This window comes from Schistocerca cancellata, chromosome 8, assembly GCF_023864275.1.
Source record: "Schistocerca cancellata isolate TAMUIC-IGC-003103 chromosome 8, iqSchCanc2.1, whole genome shotgun sequence".
Lineage (NCBI taxonomy): Eukaryota > Metazoa > Arthropoda > Insecta > Orthoptera > Acrididae > Schistocerca > Schistocerca cancellata.
This window is the reverse complement of record NC_064633.1, coordinates 449,431,588-449,451,151: the sequence shown is the minus strand read 5'-3', so window position 1 is coordinate 449,451,151 and position 19,564 is coordinate 449,431,588. Positions and strand designations below refer to the sequence as shown.

At 41.1% G+C, this 19,564-nt stretch overlaps 1 protein-coding gene across 2 annotated transcripts in view; it reads right to left on the bottom strand.

The window, feature by feature from the left end:
* Positions 1–17,160, bottom strand: part of LOC126094697 (uncharacterized) — a 263,319-nt gene extending 246,159 nt beyond the window's left edge. For both annotated transcript variants that reach the window (XM_049909223.1, XM_049909224.1), the window contains exon 1: positions 17,090–17,160. The gene's annotated coding sequence lies outside the window, so the exon portion shown is untranslated. The remainder of the gene's footprint in view (positions 1–17,089) is intronic.
* Positions 17,161–19,564: the final 2,404 nt, after the last annotated feature.

Here is a 19,564-nt window from a genome sequence, read left to right as displayed (position 1 = left end):
ATTTATGAAATTTCAATCACCAACTTTCTCTTCCGAATGCGAAAATATTTTGTTGACACCCACCTACGTAGGGAGAAATGATCATCATAATAAAATAAGAGAAATCAGAGCTCGAACGGAAAGATTTAGGTGTTCCTTTTTCCCACGCGCCATTCGAGAGTGGAATGGTAGAGTAGTAGTATGAAAATGGTTCGATAAAGCCTCTGCCAGGCCCTTAAGTGAGAATTGCAGAGTAACAATGTAGATGTAGATGTAAATGTAGAAAGGTGACATCGATAGAAGCTTGTTGTAAAGGGTGAGGCATTCTGTGGTAGAGGTTGAAGGGTCAGGGTCAGTCAAAAGCAGCTCGTTGTCTGCAGTACCCTTTAATTATTTTTCGACAGTGTTTTCTGTCATTGCGGTTGATAATGGAAGCAAGAATACAGAAAAATCCAGATACGATCATAGGATTTGTCGACCTGGAAAAAGCATTGGATAATGTCAAATGGTGCAAGATGTTCGAAATTCTGTGAAAAAATAGGGTTAAGTAATAGGGAAAGACGGGTAGTATATAATCTATACACCGAAAAAGCAATGACGGAAAGAGAAAGATTCAAGAGCGGAATAACATTCAAGGTGAAATGGTATTAATGATACGATTCACTGATCACTTTGCTATCCTCGGTAAAAGTGAAGAATTACAGGATTTGCTTAATGGCATGAACAGTCTGGTGAGTATAGAATATGGACTGAGAGTAAATCGAAGGAAGACGAAAGTAACAAGAAGTAGCAGAAATGAGAATCGCGAGAAACTCACCATCAGAATTGGTGATCACGAAGTAGATGAACTGAAGGAATTCAGTTTCCTAGGCAGCAAAATAACCCATGACGGACGGACCATGGAGGACATAAGAAGCAGACTAACACTGGCAAAAAGGACATTCCTGGCCAAGAGAAGTGTACTAGTATCAAGCATATGCCTTAATTTGGGAAAGAAATTTCTGAGCACCTAGGTTTGGAGCACAGGAGCACAGCATTGTATGGTAGTAAACATGGAGTGTGGGAACACCGGAAAAGAAGAGAATCGAAGCATTTGAGATGCGATGTTGAAGAAGAATGTTGAGGGTTCGGTAGACTGATAAGGTCAATGATGAGGGGGTACCCCAGAGAATCGGCGAGGAAAGAAAGATGTAGAAAACACTGCCAAGAGCTTCCTCTTCCACATCAGGGTGGTAGTAAAACGTTTCTCGATAAAACATAAATAAAAAATAAGATAGTTTATATTATTATTGTTTGGATATATATTGATTAATTAATTAAAATGGAATGTTAATAGATTTTATCTTTGACTTTTGAGGGGACCACACCCTGCCTATCTAACCCATGTTAATTTAGGCAAGTATTTGACCCATTTCTGAAAAAACTATTTGATGCAGGACCTTAATATTTTTACTGTATGTTACATGATGCTAATAGAGTCAACTGTACTAAAATCTACTTTATCCATTTTACAGTTTTTAAGAAATACTTTTTTTACATTTTTTAACAAAAAATATTAAGTTTTTTTCTGCAGAAAATATTTTTTTGTGAACTTCCTAATGGGGGAATAGTAATGAATGTAGTACCAGAGGTGGTTTTTTATGTTATGTAGAGTCTCTGAAAATTTCATTCATTTATCTATGATAGTTTCTGATGTAACGTGGCATACGGACTGAAAATTTTAGTTTGCCGGAAATTGACTTTAAAGAAAAAACTTTTGAAATTTGTTACTTACAGTTAATTAAAACTGTCCTGCTGCATATGATGGCCCTTCTTTGGCCTCTAGCAGGTCTTCCAGCTTCTTTTTCACCTTCCTGGATGTTGGTCTTGCTTTCTTGCCCATATTAGATGCAGACCTGTCTGCATCGGCTATCCTCATTTTATCGCAATGTTCCAGCCCAGTGATCATATTTTTACCAGGATTAATTCCCAACTTTTTCAGTACCCAACACTTTCCAGTCTTACCACAAGTGAATGTAATAACAGTATCATGAACTCCTAGTTTCATTGTATACGTACCTACAAATACAGCTTTAGGAAGACGGTTCCAAATTATGCTGTTGAAACATTCATTTGGGTTCTGTGTCTGCCCATGCAGACATTTCCTTAGAAAGTCAGGATGAGCCAAGTCTCTGAAAATAGATTTAATTGCTGTAAAAACAGCAGCAGGAAGAGAATGCTGGTGAGAATAATATTCTCCAGTTGCCTGAGCCCTATTGTATTTGCACCACGAATTTTCTCCTGATGGACACAATCCATGACGTGGCTTATCATCAGTAGAGGACTTATGGAAGAATATGGCCCAAACATCTCTCTTCATTGCCTCCAGATTTTCTTTATTTCTCCTAATTGCCTGCCCATAGTATACCTGCAAGTTTTCTATTTCAGTTTTAGTTAACCGACCCTGTCCGCTCAACAATTTTCCATCTTCTAACTTTTTTCCTCTCATATCAACAGTTAGTTTTCTCAGCCTTGTACCCAAACGTTTTTGAACATAGCCTACACATTCTATTTTGCTAATAATGGCATCTCCATATGGCTTAGAGTTGACAGTGGGTGGGTTGACAGTGGGTGACAGAAAAGTGGGCGTGGCACATAAATACACGTAGTAGGAAAATGCTCTTTAAACGCTCGAAAAAAAATTTTTTCAGCAAAATCTTTTTCAGACTTCCTAAAATAAAACCTTAATCTATCGAAATATCGATTTTTTTTCGATCTGAACAAAGGTGTGGTCCCCTTAAGGAAGCATTGAATAATTGGTAAGTACTGATCCGGACCCCTACATGAATATTTCTTGCTTTGCTGAAGGCAATACTATTAAAAAAATTTAAAAAAGCATGTCATTCTCAATGGAGAGAAGTCTTCCGAAGTAAGAGTAATTTCAGGTGTGCCGCAGGGGAGCGTCGTAGGACCGTTGCTATTCACAATATATATAAATGACCTTGTGGATAAGATCGGAAGTACACTGAGGCTTTTTGCGAATGATGCTGTAGTATATCGAGAGGTTGTAACAATGGAAAATTGTACTGAAATGCAGGAGGATCTGCAACGAATTGACGCATGGTGCAGGGAATGACAACTGAATCTCAGTGTAGACAAGTGTAATGTGCTGCGAATACATAGAAAGAAAGATCCTTTATCATTTAGCTACAATATAGCAGGTCAGCAATGGAAGCAGTTAATTCCATAAATTATCTTGGAGTAGGCATTAGGAGTTATTTAAAATGGAATGACCATATAAAGTTGATCGTCGGTAAAGCAGATGCCAGACTGAGATTCACAGGAAGAATCCTAAGGGCATACCGAAAACAAAGAAAGTAGGTTACAATACACTTGTTCGCCCAGAGCTTGAATACTGCTCACCGGTGTGGGATCCGTACTAGATAGGGTTGACAGAAGAGATAGAGAAGATCCAACGGAGAGCAGCGCTTCGTTACAGGATTATTTAGTAATCTCGAAAGCGTCACGGAGATGACACATAAACTCCAGTGGAAGACTCTGCAAGAGAGAGCTCATTAGCTCGGTACGGGCTTTTGTTGAAGTTTCGAGAACATATTTTCACCGAGGAGTCAAGCAGTATATTGCTCCCTCCTACGTATATCTCGCGAAGAGACCATGAGGATAAAATCGGAGATTAGAGCCCACACAGAGGCATACCGACAATCTTTCTTTCCACGAACAATACGAGACTGGAATAGAAGGGAGAACCGATAGAGATACTCAAGGTACCCTCCGCCACACACCGTCAGTTGGCATGCGGAGTATGGATGTAGATGTAGATGTTGAAAATGATAAAACATGCCACAGAAAAATTTAACTCCCTTTTCTAATTAAGCTGAATTCTGCCTTTCAGCGTACTCATTATATCAGACCGGTGAGTGCACTGTTCGTTGGTAGACGATATTGTTTGGAGGCCAATAACCGATCTGAATACTAAGCGCTTCGCGTAATAACATTGCCCGGATTCTGAGAGAAAAAGTTCGCTAAAAGTGACCTCAGGGACGTATGAAATATAATCTGATGGATTAAATGGCGAATGAATAATAACAGTGTTCGGCCGTGACCATCAAACAATACGCCAGCAACTTCTCTTCGATGCAGCCTGAAACTGGACTAAAAAAAGTTGCACAGTAAAACCACATATAACATGAACAGCAAGGAAAGGGATCTTTAAATGAAACACGGCTACTTAACATCGAAATAATATGAGTATTCAACAAAAGTGTATAAGTTACAAAAGTGGCACACATCTCGGTAGCTGAGAACAAAAGAAAGAGAGCGAACAAGTCGCGTTCCGCTTTTTTATATCGTTAACTAACGAATGTACCTACTACATTTTGTTTCACATTTGAACTCGCAGATGCTTCTTTACGAAATAATTCATGATTAATTAAAAATACATTATCTCATGTAATTTTAATTAATCTTGAATTATTTCGTAAAGAAGCACCAATCCCGAAGAAAGCAGGTGTTGACAGATGTGAAAATTACTGAACTATCAGTTTAATAAGCCATGGCCGTGAAATACTAACACGAATTCTTTACAGACGAATGGAAAAACTGGTAGAAGCCAACCTCGAGGAGGATCAGTTTGGATTCCGTAGAAATGTTGGAACATAGGAGGCAATACTGACCCTACGACTTATCTTAGAAGATAGATTAAGGAAAAGAAAACCTACGTTTCTATCTTTTGACAATGTTGACTGGAATACTCTTTCAAATTCTGAAGGTGGCAGGGGTAAAATACAGGGAGCGAAAGGCTATTTACAATTTGTACAGAAAGCAGATGGCAGTTATAAGAGTCGACGGGCATGAAGGGGAAGCAGTGGTTGGTAAGGAAGTGACAGGGTTCTAGCCCGTCCCCGATGTTATTCAATCCGTATATTGAGCAAGCAGTAAAGGAAACAAAAGAAAACTTTGGAGTAGGTATTAAAATCCATGGAGAAGAAATAAAAACTTTGAGGTTCGCCGATGACATTGTAATTCTATCAGAGACAGCAAAGGACCTGGAAAAGCAGCTGAACGGAATGGACAGTATCTTGAAAGGAGGATATAAGATGAACATCAACAAAACCGAGGATAATGGAATGTAGTTGAATTGAATCAGGTAATGCTGAGGGAATTAGATTACAAAATGAGACGCTTAAAGTAGTAAATAAATTTGCTATTTGGGGAGCAGAATAACTAATGATTGTCGAAGTAGAGAGGATATAAAATGTAGACTGGCAATGGCAAGCAAAGTGTTTCTGAAGAAGAAAAATTTGTTAACATCGAATATAGATTTAAGTGTCAGGAAGTCGTTTCTGAAAGTACTTGTATGCAGTGTAGTCATGTATGGAAGTGAAACGTGGACGATAAATAGTGTAGACAAGAAGAGAATAGAAGCTTTCGAAATGTGGTGCTACAGAAAAATGCTGAAGATTAGATGGGTAGATCACATAACTAATGATGAGGTATGGAATAGAATTGGTGAGAAGAGAAATTTGTGGCACAACTTGACCAGAAGAAGGGATTGGTTGGGAGGACACATTGTGAGGCATCAAGGGATCACCCGCACAGTGCCTTGTTCACAAGTTGGGTCCAGGGCTTCGTGGAGACCTGCATTACACTCGAACCCTACCATCAGCTCCTACTAACTAAAACAGGGACTCATCTGACGAGGCCACGTTTTTCCAGTCGTCTAGAGTCCAACCAATATGATCACAAGCCCAAGAGAGGAGTCCCTGGAGGCGAGACGACTTTCATTTAGGGGAGCACTATTGAGAAACTTTAGAAGACTGGCATTTGAGGCTGATTGTAACACAATTTTACTGCCGCCAACGTATATTTCGCGTAATAAGATTGGGGAGATCTGTGCACGTACGGAGGGAGTTAGACCGTCGTTTTTCCCTGGCTCTATTTGAGAGTGCAACAGAAAAGGAAATGACTATAGTAGTTAGGATATCGTCGGCCACGCGGTGGATTGCGGAGTAGCATGTATATGTAGACATTTCATAAGAAATTTTCAACCATTAGAAGAAAGAGTAAATAGCTCGGACAGTTCCATGGTTCGAACGAAGTCTGTTGTGCTAATCAAAGTCCAGGAAAAAAGAGTACTTTCCAAGCCTAAAGAAAAAATATACTCTAATAGCTTTCAGTGACAAAGAAAAGATTTTTAATTTTTTGGTTCAATGAGGGAGGAAGAAAAGGCTTGAACTTAAACAATGTGCAAAAACCAGTTTAGTTTCGTAAAATCTGTACATGAACTGTATAAATGAAAGAAAGGTCTACTTGAATTACGCAATATGTGCCAAAATGAAAGTCGCAAAAGTGTGAAAACCGTTCGAAAGATTTAAACCTGCTCATGAGAATCAATGCACCGTTGCCGAGAGAAATATAGGAGACTGGGCTCTCTGAATTGCAAGTGAAATGAACATTACTGATTTCCAGGTTTCTTCGGCCTGGTTAATCATATTCAGAAAATAGTACGGAAAAGGAAATAGCAAAATTACGAAGTTTACCTCAAGAAAACGTGTAGAGGAGATGTCGTTGATAGGTAATACTACTTCGTGGCTAACACGAAGACGATGCTTCTTGTTATCCATGGAAACCTACGTATAAAGCAGATCAGTCAAGTTTCGTGCACTTTATCATTTCAAGCGAAAAAAGAGTCGTTTGTGCAGTCGATGAATGCTATGACCTGTTCATTATGTAAGTGATAAGTATCAGTGGATTACTCTGTAACCCCAACAATGTAGGATGCATGGCACCTGCTACCGATATACAGGGTGATTCAAAAAGAATACCACAACTTTAGGAATTTAAAACTCTGCAACGACAAAAGGCAGAGCTAAGTACTATCTGTCGGCGAATTAAGGGAGCTATAAAGTTTCATTTAGTTGTACATTTGTTCGCTTGAGGCGCTGTTGACTAGGCGCCAGCGTCAGTTGATGCTAAGATGGCGACCGCTCAACAGAAAGCTTTTTGTGTTATTGAGTACGGCAGAAGTGAATCGACGACAGTTGTTCAGCGTGCATTTCGAACGAAGTATGGTGTTAAACCTCCTGATAGGTGGTGTATTAAACGTTGGTATAAACAGTTTACAGAGAATGGGTGTTTGTGCAAAGGGAAAAGTTCTGGACAGCCGAGAACGAGTGATGAAAATGTAGCACGCATCCAGCAAGCATTTGTTCGCAGCCCAGGAAAATCGACTCGCAGAGCTAGCAGAGAGCTGCAAATTCCACAATCAACTGTATGGAGAGTCCTACGAAAAAGGTTAGTTATGAAACCTTATCGTCTGAAATTGGTTCAAGCACTGTCTGCAGCTGATAAGATTAAAAGAATCGATTTCTGTGATTTTATCCTTGCTCAAATGGAAACAGATGAATCTTTCGTTTCAAAGATTGTGTTTAGTGATGAAGCAACTTTCCACACTAACGGGAAAGTCAACCGTCACAATGTCTGTATATGGGGCACTGACAATCCGCGGGAAACAACTCAGTATGAACGTGACTCGCCTAAGGTGAACGTTTTCTGTGCCATTTCAGCCAATAAAGTTTTTGGTCCCTTTTTCTTCGAAGGTGCTACTGTAACTGGACTACAGTATCTGGAGATGTTAGAGAATTGGCTGTTCCCTCAGCTCGAACAAGAAGGACAACAATTCATATTTCAGCAGGATGGAGCGCCACCACATTGGCACTTATCTGTCCGTAACTACCTGAACGTCAACTACCCGAGGCGATGGATCGGCCGCCAGGCAGCCCGTGACAGAGCACTTCATCACTGGCCTCCAGGAAGCCCTGATCTTACCCCCTGCGATTTTTTCTTATGGGGGTATGTTAAGGATATGGTGTTTCGGCCACCTCTCCCAGCCACCATTGATGATTTGAAACGAGAAATAACAGCAACTATCCAAACTGTTACGCCTGATATGCTACAGAGAGTGTGGAACGAGTTGGAGTATCGGGTTGATATTGCTCGAGTGTCTGGAGGGGGCCATATTGAACATCTCTGAACTTGTTTTTGAGTGAAAAAAAACCTTTTTAAATAATCTTTGTAATGATGTATAACAGAAGGTTATATTATGTTTCTTTCATTAAATACACATTTTTAAAGTTGTGGTATTCTTTTTGAATCACCCTGTATAATTTTTTTTAATTGTATATAAATATTTGTAATTTAAATGCTTTCTTTTAATAAGTAAGGACATTGCCTCACTGTATGTGTACACTTAGGTAGAAGTCTGTTGACGTTTCATTGTACAGGGCTATTACAAATGATTGAAGCGATTTCATAAATTCACTGTAGCTCCATTCATTGACATATGGTCACGACACACTACAGATACGTAGAAAAACTCATAAAGTTTTGTTCGGCTGAAGCCGCACTTCAGGTTTCTGCCGCCAGAGCGCTCGAGAGCGCAGTGAGACAAAATGGCGACAGGAGCCGAGAAAGCGTATGTTGTGCTCGAAATGCACTCACACAGTCAGTCATAACAGTGCAGCGACACTTCGGAACGACGTTCAACAAAGATCCACCAACTGCTAACTCCATTCGGCGATGGTATGCGCAGTTTAAAGCTTCTGGATGCCTCAACGGGTCGGCCTGCAGTGAGCGAAGAAACGGTTGAACGCGTGCGGGCAAGTTTCACGCGTAGCCCGCGGAAGTCGACGAATAAAGCAAGCAGGGAGCTAAACGTACCACAGCCGACGGTTTGGAAAATCTTACGGAAAAGGCTAAAGCAGAAGCCTTACCGTTTACAATTGCTACAAGCCCTGACACCCGATGACAAAGTCAAACGATTTGAATTTTCGGCGCGGTTGCAACAGCTCATGGAAGAGGATGCGTTCAGTGCGAAACTTGTTTTCAGTGATGAAGCAACATTTTTTCTTAATGGTGAAGTGAACAGACACAATGTGCGAATCTGGGCGGTAGAGAATCCTCACGCATTCGTGCAGCAAATTCGCAATTCACCAAAAGTTAACGTGTTTTGTGCAATCTCACGGTTTAAAGTTTACGGCCCCTTTTTCTTCTGCGAAAAATACGTTACAGGACACGTGTATCTGGACATGCTGGAAAATTGGCTCATGCCACAACTGGAGACCGATTCAGTGTTTAAACCTCCTCTACCAAGAAATGTGCCATAACTGCGAGCTCGCATCAACGGTGCTTTCGAACTCATTGATGGGGACATGCTGCGCCGAGTGTGGGAGGAACTTGATTATCGGCTTGATGTCTGCCGAATCACTAAAGGGGCACATATCAAACATTTGTGAATGCCTAAAAAAACTTTTTGAGTTTCTGTATGTGTGTGCAAAGCATTGTGAAAATATCTCAAATAATAAAGTTATTGTAGAGCTGTGAAATCGCTTCAATCATTTGTAATAACCCTGTATTTATCTGTGTTTTACTGTGAAACTTATTTATCGGCTAGCAACGATAGTAGCAGTGCTTGTACGTTGTAAAATCTTTGGGTAGGGAGTTGTTGCGCAGCGCGCGAGGAGAGAGCGGGAGACGCGGGGAGACGCGTTCCAGTGCTTGTAGTGTTCGGAAGTGTGGGTTGGGGGTTGTTTGGGGAAGCAGACCAGACAGCGAGGTCATCGGAAGTGTGGTGTTAAACGCTCTCGCAGTAGAGAGTACCATTTTCGGCGGCATCATGTACACGCGCCAGCCAGATGTCTAGAGCAGGAGTACGGACAGTGGACGGGTGAAGAGGCTGTATTAATTACGACTGCCCGTTCCTGTAATTAGGCGTGGCTCCACTTCAACAACAGCAGCAGCAGTTCCAGCAACACAGTTCCGTCGTCGGCTCCGAGTTTCGTAGTATGCATAGCGCTGAGACTGTTCATTGGTAGAAAGTATTAACGGCTAAACCAGCAGCACAACTGAATGTGATTTGATTGATAAGATTTATTTAAATAATAATCAGTTAAACTCAGGGCGATTGTGTCCTCATTGCCCACAGACATTGTTACCAAGCAGGATCCTTGTTCCTTTTTTTTCCTAATATCCTAACTGAGTGTCATAAGAAACAAACTGAATAGTTACAGCCAGTTTATTAATGAATGATTTCTCTTTTAAGAATTTTAGCCTCAGTCTACTTTCAATTAACTGTTGTACAACGGAGGCTTCAGTATATGACTAAAGTAAAGCAATTTCATTTTTCAAGTTTGATAATCAGTCACCAGAAAAAATCCAAATGTAAAGAAATGCACAAATTAAGAATGCGGAAGTTTTATTTATTTTACATGTAGCTTGGAGCACATGGCTGCTTGGTTTGGTATGTATTCTAGTATTTAATTCTGTTCAAGTCAGTAAAAAAAGGCTAAGTTGTTCAGACAATAATATGAAATCCAATTTGGAAAATAAATAATGGCAAAGTAAAGTGGTTCAAATGGCTCTCAGGACTACGGGACTCAACATCTGAGGTCATCAGTCCCCTAGAACTTAGAACTACTTAAACCTAACTAAGCTAAGGACATAACACACATCCATGCCCGAGGCAGGATTCGAACCTGCGATCGTAGCGGTCGCGCGGTTCCAGACTGTAGCGCCTAGAACCGCTGGGCCACTCCGGCCGGCGGCAAAGTAAAAAGTGCTTGCTTTTTTTCTAAATTTCTTTGATGACGTTATGTTGAGGTCACTGAAATTCATTGTTCACGTGACGAAGTTCAATACTAACATACAGTTTAATTACATATTTTCAAATCATTACTCGATTGTCTTTTTCAAAATTTAATGCCAAACGTAACGCAAGAGTGACTTCTCAGTTTTCTTTATCATTACATACTCACTTAAAATTAGTGTCAAAAAACGCGACAACCTTCAGTTGCCACGTCAGTGTTTAATAATAAATGTTTTTCTTTCCCATCATCTTCTACAGGATTTTGGATGTAAATTGCCCTAGTGGTCTGCCGACCGTTAATTATTTCCTTTTCGTTCATTAGTGTAACTTTTGGATTCGTGATCAGTGGTATATCTTTTCTGTCCAGTGTTGTTCGTGAGTGAATGCACAAAATAACTTTCATTTTCCAAATTATGGCCCTGTTCGGTTTAATTACTTTTATTTTTAGTAGACTTCCAATCAGAAGGGTCGGTTGTATACTTTCCTCCTACTTATCGGTATCACTTTTTCGGGAAAGATAGCCTTCTACAATTTGAAAAAATCCATAAGGCATACAAGCGATTCATGGTCATATTTTATATCGCAAGCAGGATAGGCCGATTAGAAAGAGGGAGGTTACAACTCTTCTCGCAACTTTGTCTCTGTCTTCGGGAACATCGAGGAAATTTAGGAGCAAAAATTTAGAAGAGAGACTGTTTACTTGTAAAAAACCTGTAATCGACGGAAAAAAATGGGAAGAGAATAATTTTCAGTGACATCCCAAACGTCTTCTTACAATTTGCACCTCTCTCTTTAGGACGTAATTCTAATTCTATCCAGAACTAATAGAAGGATACACCCTCTCGACAGAAAAAATTTCAACAGTGTAAAGCATTTTTCAGATAATTGTCGGACAATATAATTTCCGATAGTTCGTTGTCATTTCAGGTTTATCAAAGGAAGAGAACTGTTAAACGTCAAGTCATGTCTGCGTTGATAGTTTCCATCACCACAATTTACGAATTTGTTCAAGTATGCCTGCTGTGTAGCACAATCTGCAAAACGACGGCCACGACCATTTCTTACTCTACGCCAATCCTGTATAAATAAAACTAGTAATTACTGTGAATTACTTGAATGCATTAATTTTTCTTTTATCAGATGTGACTGGTGTAAAGGAAAATTTTTGTTTTCGTCATCCAACAGACACTTCGCATTTCTGTGACGACTGCAGGGAACAAACAAGTAACTGTTTCATTGTTAGCAAAATATACATTATTCAAAAATTATCATATGAACTGTGCTACAAGGATTGCTGTAAAATATATAATATCAAGAAATTAAACTTCCGATTGATCGAAGTCGTTTGTAATGTAACATCATACACTGCCTTGATTTTCTTTCCTCCGGTAGTCATTTGTGCAGCGATTACATCCCTCCAACCGCTTAGCTGCCCATATGAACTACAAATTATTCAAAAAATTGACGATGTGAAACATCGTCTACTCGCCCGTACACATCTTCTTTTAGCTATTGTTCACTCCTGTCATCTATGGTCTTTGGTGCACAGTATTTACGTCGGTGCCGGTTTTGGATGGCGCCATTTTGCCATGCGCGGTATACTTTAACCGCGACGATACGAGAACAATTTACAAACTTTACCGTTTCTGAAATCCTTTCACCCTTACCCTTTCGGAAGTCAGACAAGTCACTGTGTTAGGACAACGACTGCACTGTTTTCGTCCCTCCCCCCCCCCCCCCCTCACTCGACGCGTGTTATATATTGCTTTATTGCACGTTGACGTCTATCACAGGCTGTGACCACGTTAATGTAACCCGACGTTGTAAATATGAGTTTTAGGAACTCTTTTTTTCAGAAAGCAGTTACCCCGAGTGAAGAGTAAATTATCCCCAATACTCACAACAGAAGAATGGAATTTTTGAGATTTGATGCCACAGAAGAATGGTGAAGATTAGACGGATAGATAGGATTACCAGTGAAGAGGTGCTGAATTAAATCAGTGATAAATGAAATTTATGGCACAACTTGACTAAAAAAGGGATACGTTCGTACGACACATCTTAAGGTATCAAGGAATACGTAATTTTGTAATGGTAGGAAGTGTTGGTGGTAAAAATTGTTGAAGGAGAGCTACGCTTGAATGAAGTCAGCAGGTTAAGCTGAGTGTATGATCCAACAGTTACACAGTGATGAAGAGATTCACAGACGATAGACTATCTGGAGAGCTGCTTCAAACCAGACTACATCTACATCTACGTCTACACGACTACACCGCTATTCACAACTGAGTTCCTAGCAGAGGATTATCAGACAACCTTTAGACTACTTCTCTATCGTTTCAGTCTCGAAAATAACGTAGGAGAAATCATCACTTAAATCTTTCCTTACGAGCTCTGGTTCCTTTTGTGTAGGCAGGCGTCAGCAAAAGTTGGTGAAAAAAATTTCGTGGAAAGAACTCGCCACAAATAAAAACGCCTTTGTTTTAATGATTACCACTCCAACTCGATTATCATATTCGTGACACCCTCTCCCCTATTTCACGTTAATACCAAAGGAGCTGCCCTTCTTTGGACTTTTTCGGTGTCTTTCGTCAACCTTATCTGTTAAGAATCCCATACCGCACAGCAGCACTCTAGAAGAGAACCGACAAGGATACTATAGACAGTCTCTTTAATAGAACTGTTGCATAATCTAAGAGTTCTGCTAATAAATTGCAGTCATTGGTTTGCCTTTCCCACAATATCATGTATAAGATCGTTCCAATTTAAGTTGCTCGTAATTGTAACTCCCAAGTATTTAGTTGAACTGACAGCCTTTCGGTTTGAGTGATTTATCGTGTACCTGAAATTTAACGGATTTCCTTTAGCACTCATGAGTATAACATCACACTTTTCTTATTTACAGTTAACTGCCACTTTTAGCACCGTACGGAATACCGTTTCCAAGTCATTTTGCAAATGGTTTAGATCTTCTGATGATTTTACTAGACGGTAAATGGCGGCATCATCTGCAAACAATCTGAGAGGGCTCCTCAGATTGTCTCTTAAATCGTTTCTACATCTGCGTCTACATACACATTCCGGAAGGCACCGTATGGCGCGTGGCGGTGGGTACACTGTGCCACTACCTCATTTCCTTTCCTGTTTCACTCGCAAATAAAGCGAGTGAAAAACGACTGTCAATATGCCTCGGTAGGAGCCTTAATTTTTGTTATCAGATCAAATGGTTCAAATGACTCTGAGCACTATGGGAGTTAACTTCTCAGGAATTTTTGTTATCTTCGTGGTCCTTACGCGAAATGTACGCTGGCAGCAACGGAATCGTTGTGCAGTCAGCTTCAAATGAAGTTTCTCTAAATTTTCTCAGCGGTGTTCCTCGAAAAGAACATCGCCTTCCCTCCAGTGATACCCATTTGTGGTCCTGAGGTACCTCCGCAATACTTACGTGTTGCTGGAACCTACCGGCAAGAAATTTACCAGCCCGCCTCCGAACTGCTTCAATGTCTTCCATCAATCCGACTGGTGCGGATCACGGACAGTCGAGCAGTGCTCAATAACGGAGTGTACTAGTGTCCTGTATGCGGTCTGCTTTAGAAATGAACCACATTTTCCTAAAATTTTCCCAAGAAACTGAAACCGATCATTCGTCTTCCGCGATACGATCCTTACATGACGTGTCTATTTCATATCGGTTTGCAACGTTACGCCCAGATATTGACGATCAAGCAGCAGACTACTAATGCTGTAGGCGAATGTTACGGGTTTTTTTTCCCTACTCATCTGCGTTTTGGTACATTATATTAGGAACAGCAGAAGGTCTATAACACTTGCTTGGGGAACGCCAGATATCACTTGGCTTTTACTCGATGACTTTCCGTCAGTTACGACGAACTGTGACCTTTCTGACAGGGACTTAAGAGTCCAATCGCACAACTGAGACGAATACTCCGTAGCCAGGCAGTTCGATTAGAAGTCTCTTGTGAGGAGCTGTGTCGAAATGCTACTGGAAATCTAGAAACATGGAGTAAATTTCATATCCTCTTTCGATAACACTCATTACTTTGTGCATTACTTCGTACAGAAGATCGCAACAACAACAATCCGGCGCCATCCGTCAGTGGACTAGAACGGGAGGCAAATGATAATTGTATGAATGCGTGGTGTCTATTTTTTCGGACATGTCCGAAAGAACAGACATCATGCGGAATCCGCAACTGTGATAAATATTATGTAAATCGAAGGTGGATCCGTAGTCCGTAGACCCCGTTTAAATCCTCCATGTTCGCTAATTTTGAATTCCCGCCAGAGGGCGAAAGCTATTATGCATCTGTACTGAAGGTTGTGGATTCATTACCATTCAATTATATAAATGCGTGGTGTCTGTTCTTTCGAATATATCCGAAGGAACAGCAGCCACGCGGAATCTGCAGCTCTGCTACATATTATGTAAATCGAACGAAGTGAAAAGGGGGGGGGGGGGGAGAGGAAAAGAAAGGGAAGGAACTGATGATATTAGCTGCACGCATTCATATAACTGATTCGCCTCAATGAGCAATAAATCCACAGCCTTCAGTGCGCGTGCACAATATCATACGCTTACCAACGGGAATCTAAAATTAGCGAGCATGGAGGACATGGTCAGAAAGGTCACAGTTCGCAGTAACAGACGGAAAGTCATCGAGTAAAACGTTAGATTGTTTGCAGATGATGCTGTCATTTACCGTCTTCTAAAGTCATCAGGTGATCAAAACGACTTGCAAAATGATTTAGATAAGATATCTGTATGGTGTGAAAAGTGGCTATTGGGCAGCTCGTTTTGTATTTGTTGTGTACATAGTTCCGCGTAGTCAGTGCGTACACAACTTTCCTACTAGAGCGCGCCCCGCTAAGCACAACAGCGCAGGCGCAGCGCTCGTCCGTCTTCGCTCTACGAGATGGCGCTGCCATAAAGACGGACCAAATTCTGCTTCCGCCGATCCGCGTATTAATATGTAACGCAGCCAATGAGATTCCTGCTAACGTAGAACCTATTCTCCTCGCTGATCACACTCGCGCAGTGATACCTGAACGTCGAGGTATTATAACGAGTGTACAGACCTCCGATTAGTCAGTCTGTATTAGTCTGCATTTGTCTGCACCAGTCTGTACGAGTCTGTATTTGTCTGCATTAGTCTGTACCAGTCTATAGTCAAGTTTCAGTTTGCGCCTAATAAGATTACCATATTCCTGTACATAGCCATGAAGATAAATGAATAGAGACTTTGTCAAGTATCAGAGATATGTGAGAATAAGATTAACGTACCAAGACCAAAGGAACTTCAGATTGTCAATTGTAAACAGCATCCAGAATCAAGTTAAGTAATTTCTATGCTTTTTATTATTTTAATAAATATGTCTGAAAATTAATCAAGTTCTGTTTAAAGTTGGTCACCGTCAATCTGCTACTCTAAGCGTGCAGGTGGCATTTCTATCGTCTGACCTAACGGCAGAAGATAAACACGCCACGATAAGACTACGAGACATATTGCTGACACTCGCCTACTTCGTTAGAGCGACAAGTCAAATAATCTGATGGTGTGTGTACGGAAGGTCTTACAGTACGCACACCACAGTATTATCGCGAAATAGGGGAGATAGTGTCACAGACATGGTACGTGAATTGGAGGGGCAATCATTAAAACAAAGGCGTTTTTCGTTGCGACGGGATCTTCTCATGAAATTTCAATCACCGTTTTCTCCTCCGATTGCGAAAACATTCTGTTGGCACCCACCTACATAGGGAAAAATGATCATCACGATAAAATAAGAGAAATCAGGGCTCGCACGGAAAAATTTAAGTGCTCGTTTCTCCCGCGTGCCGTTCGAGAGTGGAACGGTAGAGAGACAGCATGAAGGTGGTTTACTGAACCCTCTGCCAGGCACTTTACTGTGAATAGCAGAGTAATCACGTAGATGTAGACTGCACATAGGTGGCTGTAGGTGGGAATGTGAGTCGGCTGGGGAGCGTGCCGCATTTATGATAAACACTGTGGTTCAAATGGTTCAAATGGCTCTGAGCACTATGGGACTTAACAGCTATGGTCATCAGTCCCCTAGAACTTAGAACTACTTAAACCTAACTAACCTAAGGCCATCACACAACACCCAGTCATCACGAGGCGGAGAAAATCCCTGACCCCGCCGGGAATCGAACCCGGGCGCGGGAAGCGAGAACGCTACCTCACGACCACGAGCTGCGGACTAAACGCTGTGTCCGGGTGGCGCAGTGGTTAACGCAAGCGGGAGATACCAGGTGGGAGTCCGGACAAGCATTTTTGCTCGTCAGCGCCGATTCTGCATAGAGTCGCGATGCAGCTGACATCACCAGTTCCTGTCCTTTCCTTTCTCCCCCTTTTGCACAGATGATAACTCAGCCCGTGGCACGCGCCGCACGCTGGCTTGCAGACGAGTCAGAACGGCAGCACTTACCGCTGGCTGTGTGTCGGACGTCCGGCGCGGATCTGGCAGTAGCCGCAGCTGCAGCTGCCTGTTAAGCCTCGCCGCACGTCTCTGTCGCTCGCCACGCCCCCCCCCCCCCCTCCCTGCCACTTACTCCCACCTACAGACTCACCGTCAACACCTACGGCACCCCACATCGTCTTTATGGACACAAATGCCCGCCTTCCTGTTAGTCGTCGGTACGTGTGTGTACGGTTTCCCGGACACCGCTTCCATATGCAACGTAATTTTATTATTCACAGTACCAGGTGCACCGGTATGAAATGAGCGTTAAGACACAAATGTGTCGATAGGGAACATTTGTTGCGAACGAGCCTTAACTTTTTTTTGTGTCGTTGGTATGACATCTGTCAAAGATATTTAGTATACATCAAGTCATGGAACAAACAACATCATATGTTTTCATCGTGTCAACAGTGTCGAATTTTGTACCAAAAAGTGATGATTTGAGGAAAGCATTAATTTTTTGTTTTTATTTGAAAAAAAAAAAGTGCTGCAGAGTCGCATCGAATGCTTGTCGAGTCATATGGTGATCATGCTCTATCAGAAGCAACATGCAGAAGATGGTTTCAACGGTTCAGAAATAATGATTTTGATGTAGATTAGATTAATATTTGTTCCATAGGTCATGAATACGACACTTCGTAATGATGTGGAACGTGTCAGGTTAATAAAAGATGACTGTACAAGATATTAAATTACACAAAATGTTGCATGACACTAATGTTTAAGTTTTTTTTTATTTTTTGCCCCCCTTAATTTATATCTAAAAATTCAGCCAATGGGTAGAAGGAGTTGTCATCTAGAAATCCTTTCAAATTTATTTTTAAATGTTAGTTGGCTATCTGTCAGGCTTTTGATGCTGTTTGGTGGGTGACCAAAGACTTTCGTGGCAGCATAATTTACCCCTTTCTGTGCCAAAGTCAGATTTAACCCTGCATATTGAAGATCATCCTTTCTCCTGGTGTTATAGCTATGCACACTGCTATTACCTTTGAACTGGGTTGGATTATTAACAACAAATTTCATAAGTGAATATATATACTGTGAGGTTACTGTGAGGATCCCTAGATCCTTAAATAGATGTCTGCAGGATGACCGTGGGTGGGCTCCAGCAATTATTCTGATTACAGGTTTTTGAGCAATGAATACTTTTCTACTCAACGATGAATTACCCCAGAATATGATGCCATACGAAAGCAGTGAATGAAAGTAGGCATAGTAAGCTAATATACTGAGATTCTTATCACCAAAATTTGCAATAACCCTAATAGCATACGTACCTGAACTCAGACGTTTCAGCAGACCATCATTGTGTTGCTTCCAGTTTAACCTCTCACCAATGGACAACATCATATGTATGTAAGAAATGAAGAACGTGGAAGACCACCAAAAAAGTTAGAAGACGCCGAATTGCAAGCAATATTGGATGAAGATGATACTTTGAGTCAGAAGCAAATGACAGCAATGCTAAACGTTGCACAACAAACAATTTCTGATCGTTTGAAAGCTATGGGAAAGATCCAAAAGTGTGGAAAATGAGTGCCACATGAATTGAATGAAAGGCAGATGGAAAATTTTGCTTCAAAGACATGAAAGAAAATCAATTTTGCATCGAATTGTTACTGGCGATGAAAAATGGATTTAGTTTAAGAATCCTAAACGGGAAAAAATCGTGGGTTAATCCGGGACAACCATCAACATCGACTGCAAAATCAGATCGATTCGGCAAGAAGACAATGCTCTGTGTTTGTTGGGATCAGAAAGATGTGGTGTATCATGAGCTTCTAAAACCCGGTGAAACTGTGAATACTAATCGCTACAGACATCAATTTGAACTATGCATTGATCGAAAAAAGACCAGAATGGGCCAGAAGACATGGCAAAGTAATTTTGTTACACGACAATGCACCTGCACACAAAGTAAAACTGGTTCAGGATACAATCAAAACACTTGGCTGGGAGCTGCAACCCCACCCCCCGTATTCACCAGACTTGGCCCCTTCCGACTACCATTTGTTTTCATTAATGGGACACGCATTGGCTGAAAAACACTTAGATTCCTACGAAGAAGTCGAAAATTGGGTGTCTGATTGGTTTGCTTCAAAAGACGAACATTTCTATTGACGTTGTGTCCACAAATTGCCAGAAGGGTGGTCAAAATGTATAGAAAGCAATGGTCAGCACTTTGAATAAAATGTTTTTACTTTTCAATTCAAAATTAGTGTTTCATTTTCACAAAAAAACGCTCATTTCATATCGGTACACCTGGTATATGACACTAGGATATAGCGTCCGGCAAAAAGACCTCCCGTATTTGGAGGAGGAGATTACTGTTTAACATCCCGTCGACAACGAGGTCATTAGAGACGGAGCACAAGCTCGGATTAGTCAAGGATGGGGAAGAAAATCAGCCGTGCCGTTTGTGAAAGGAACCATCCCGGC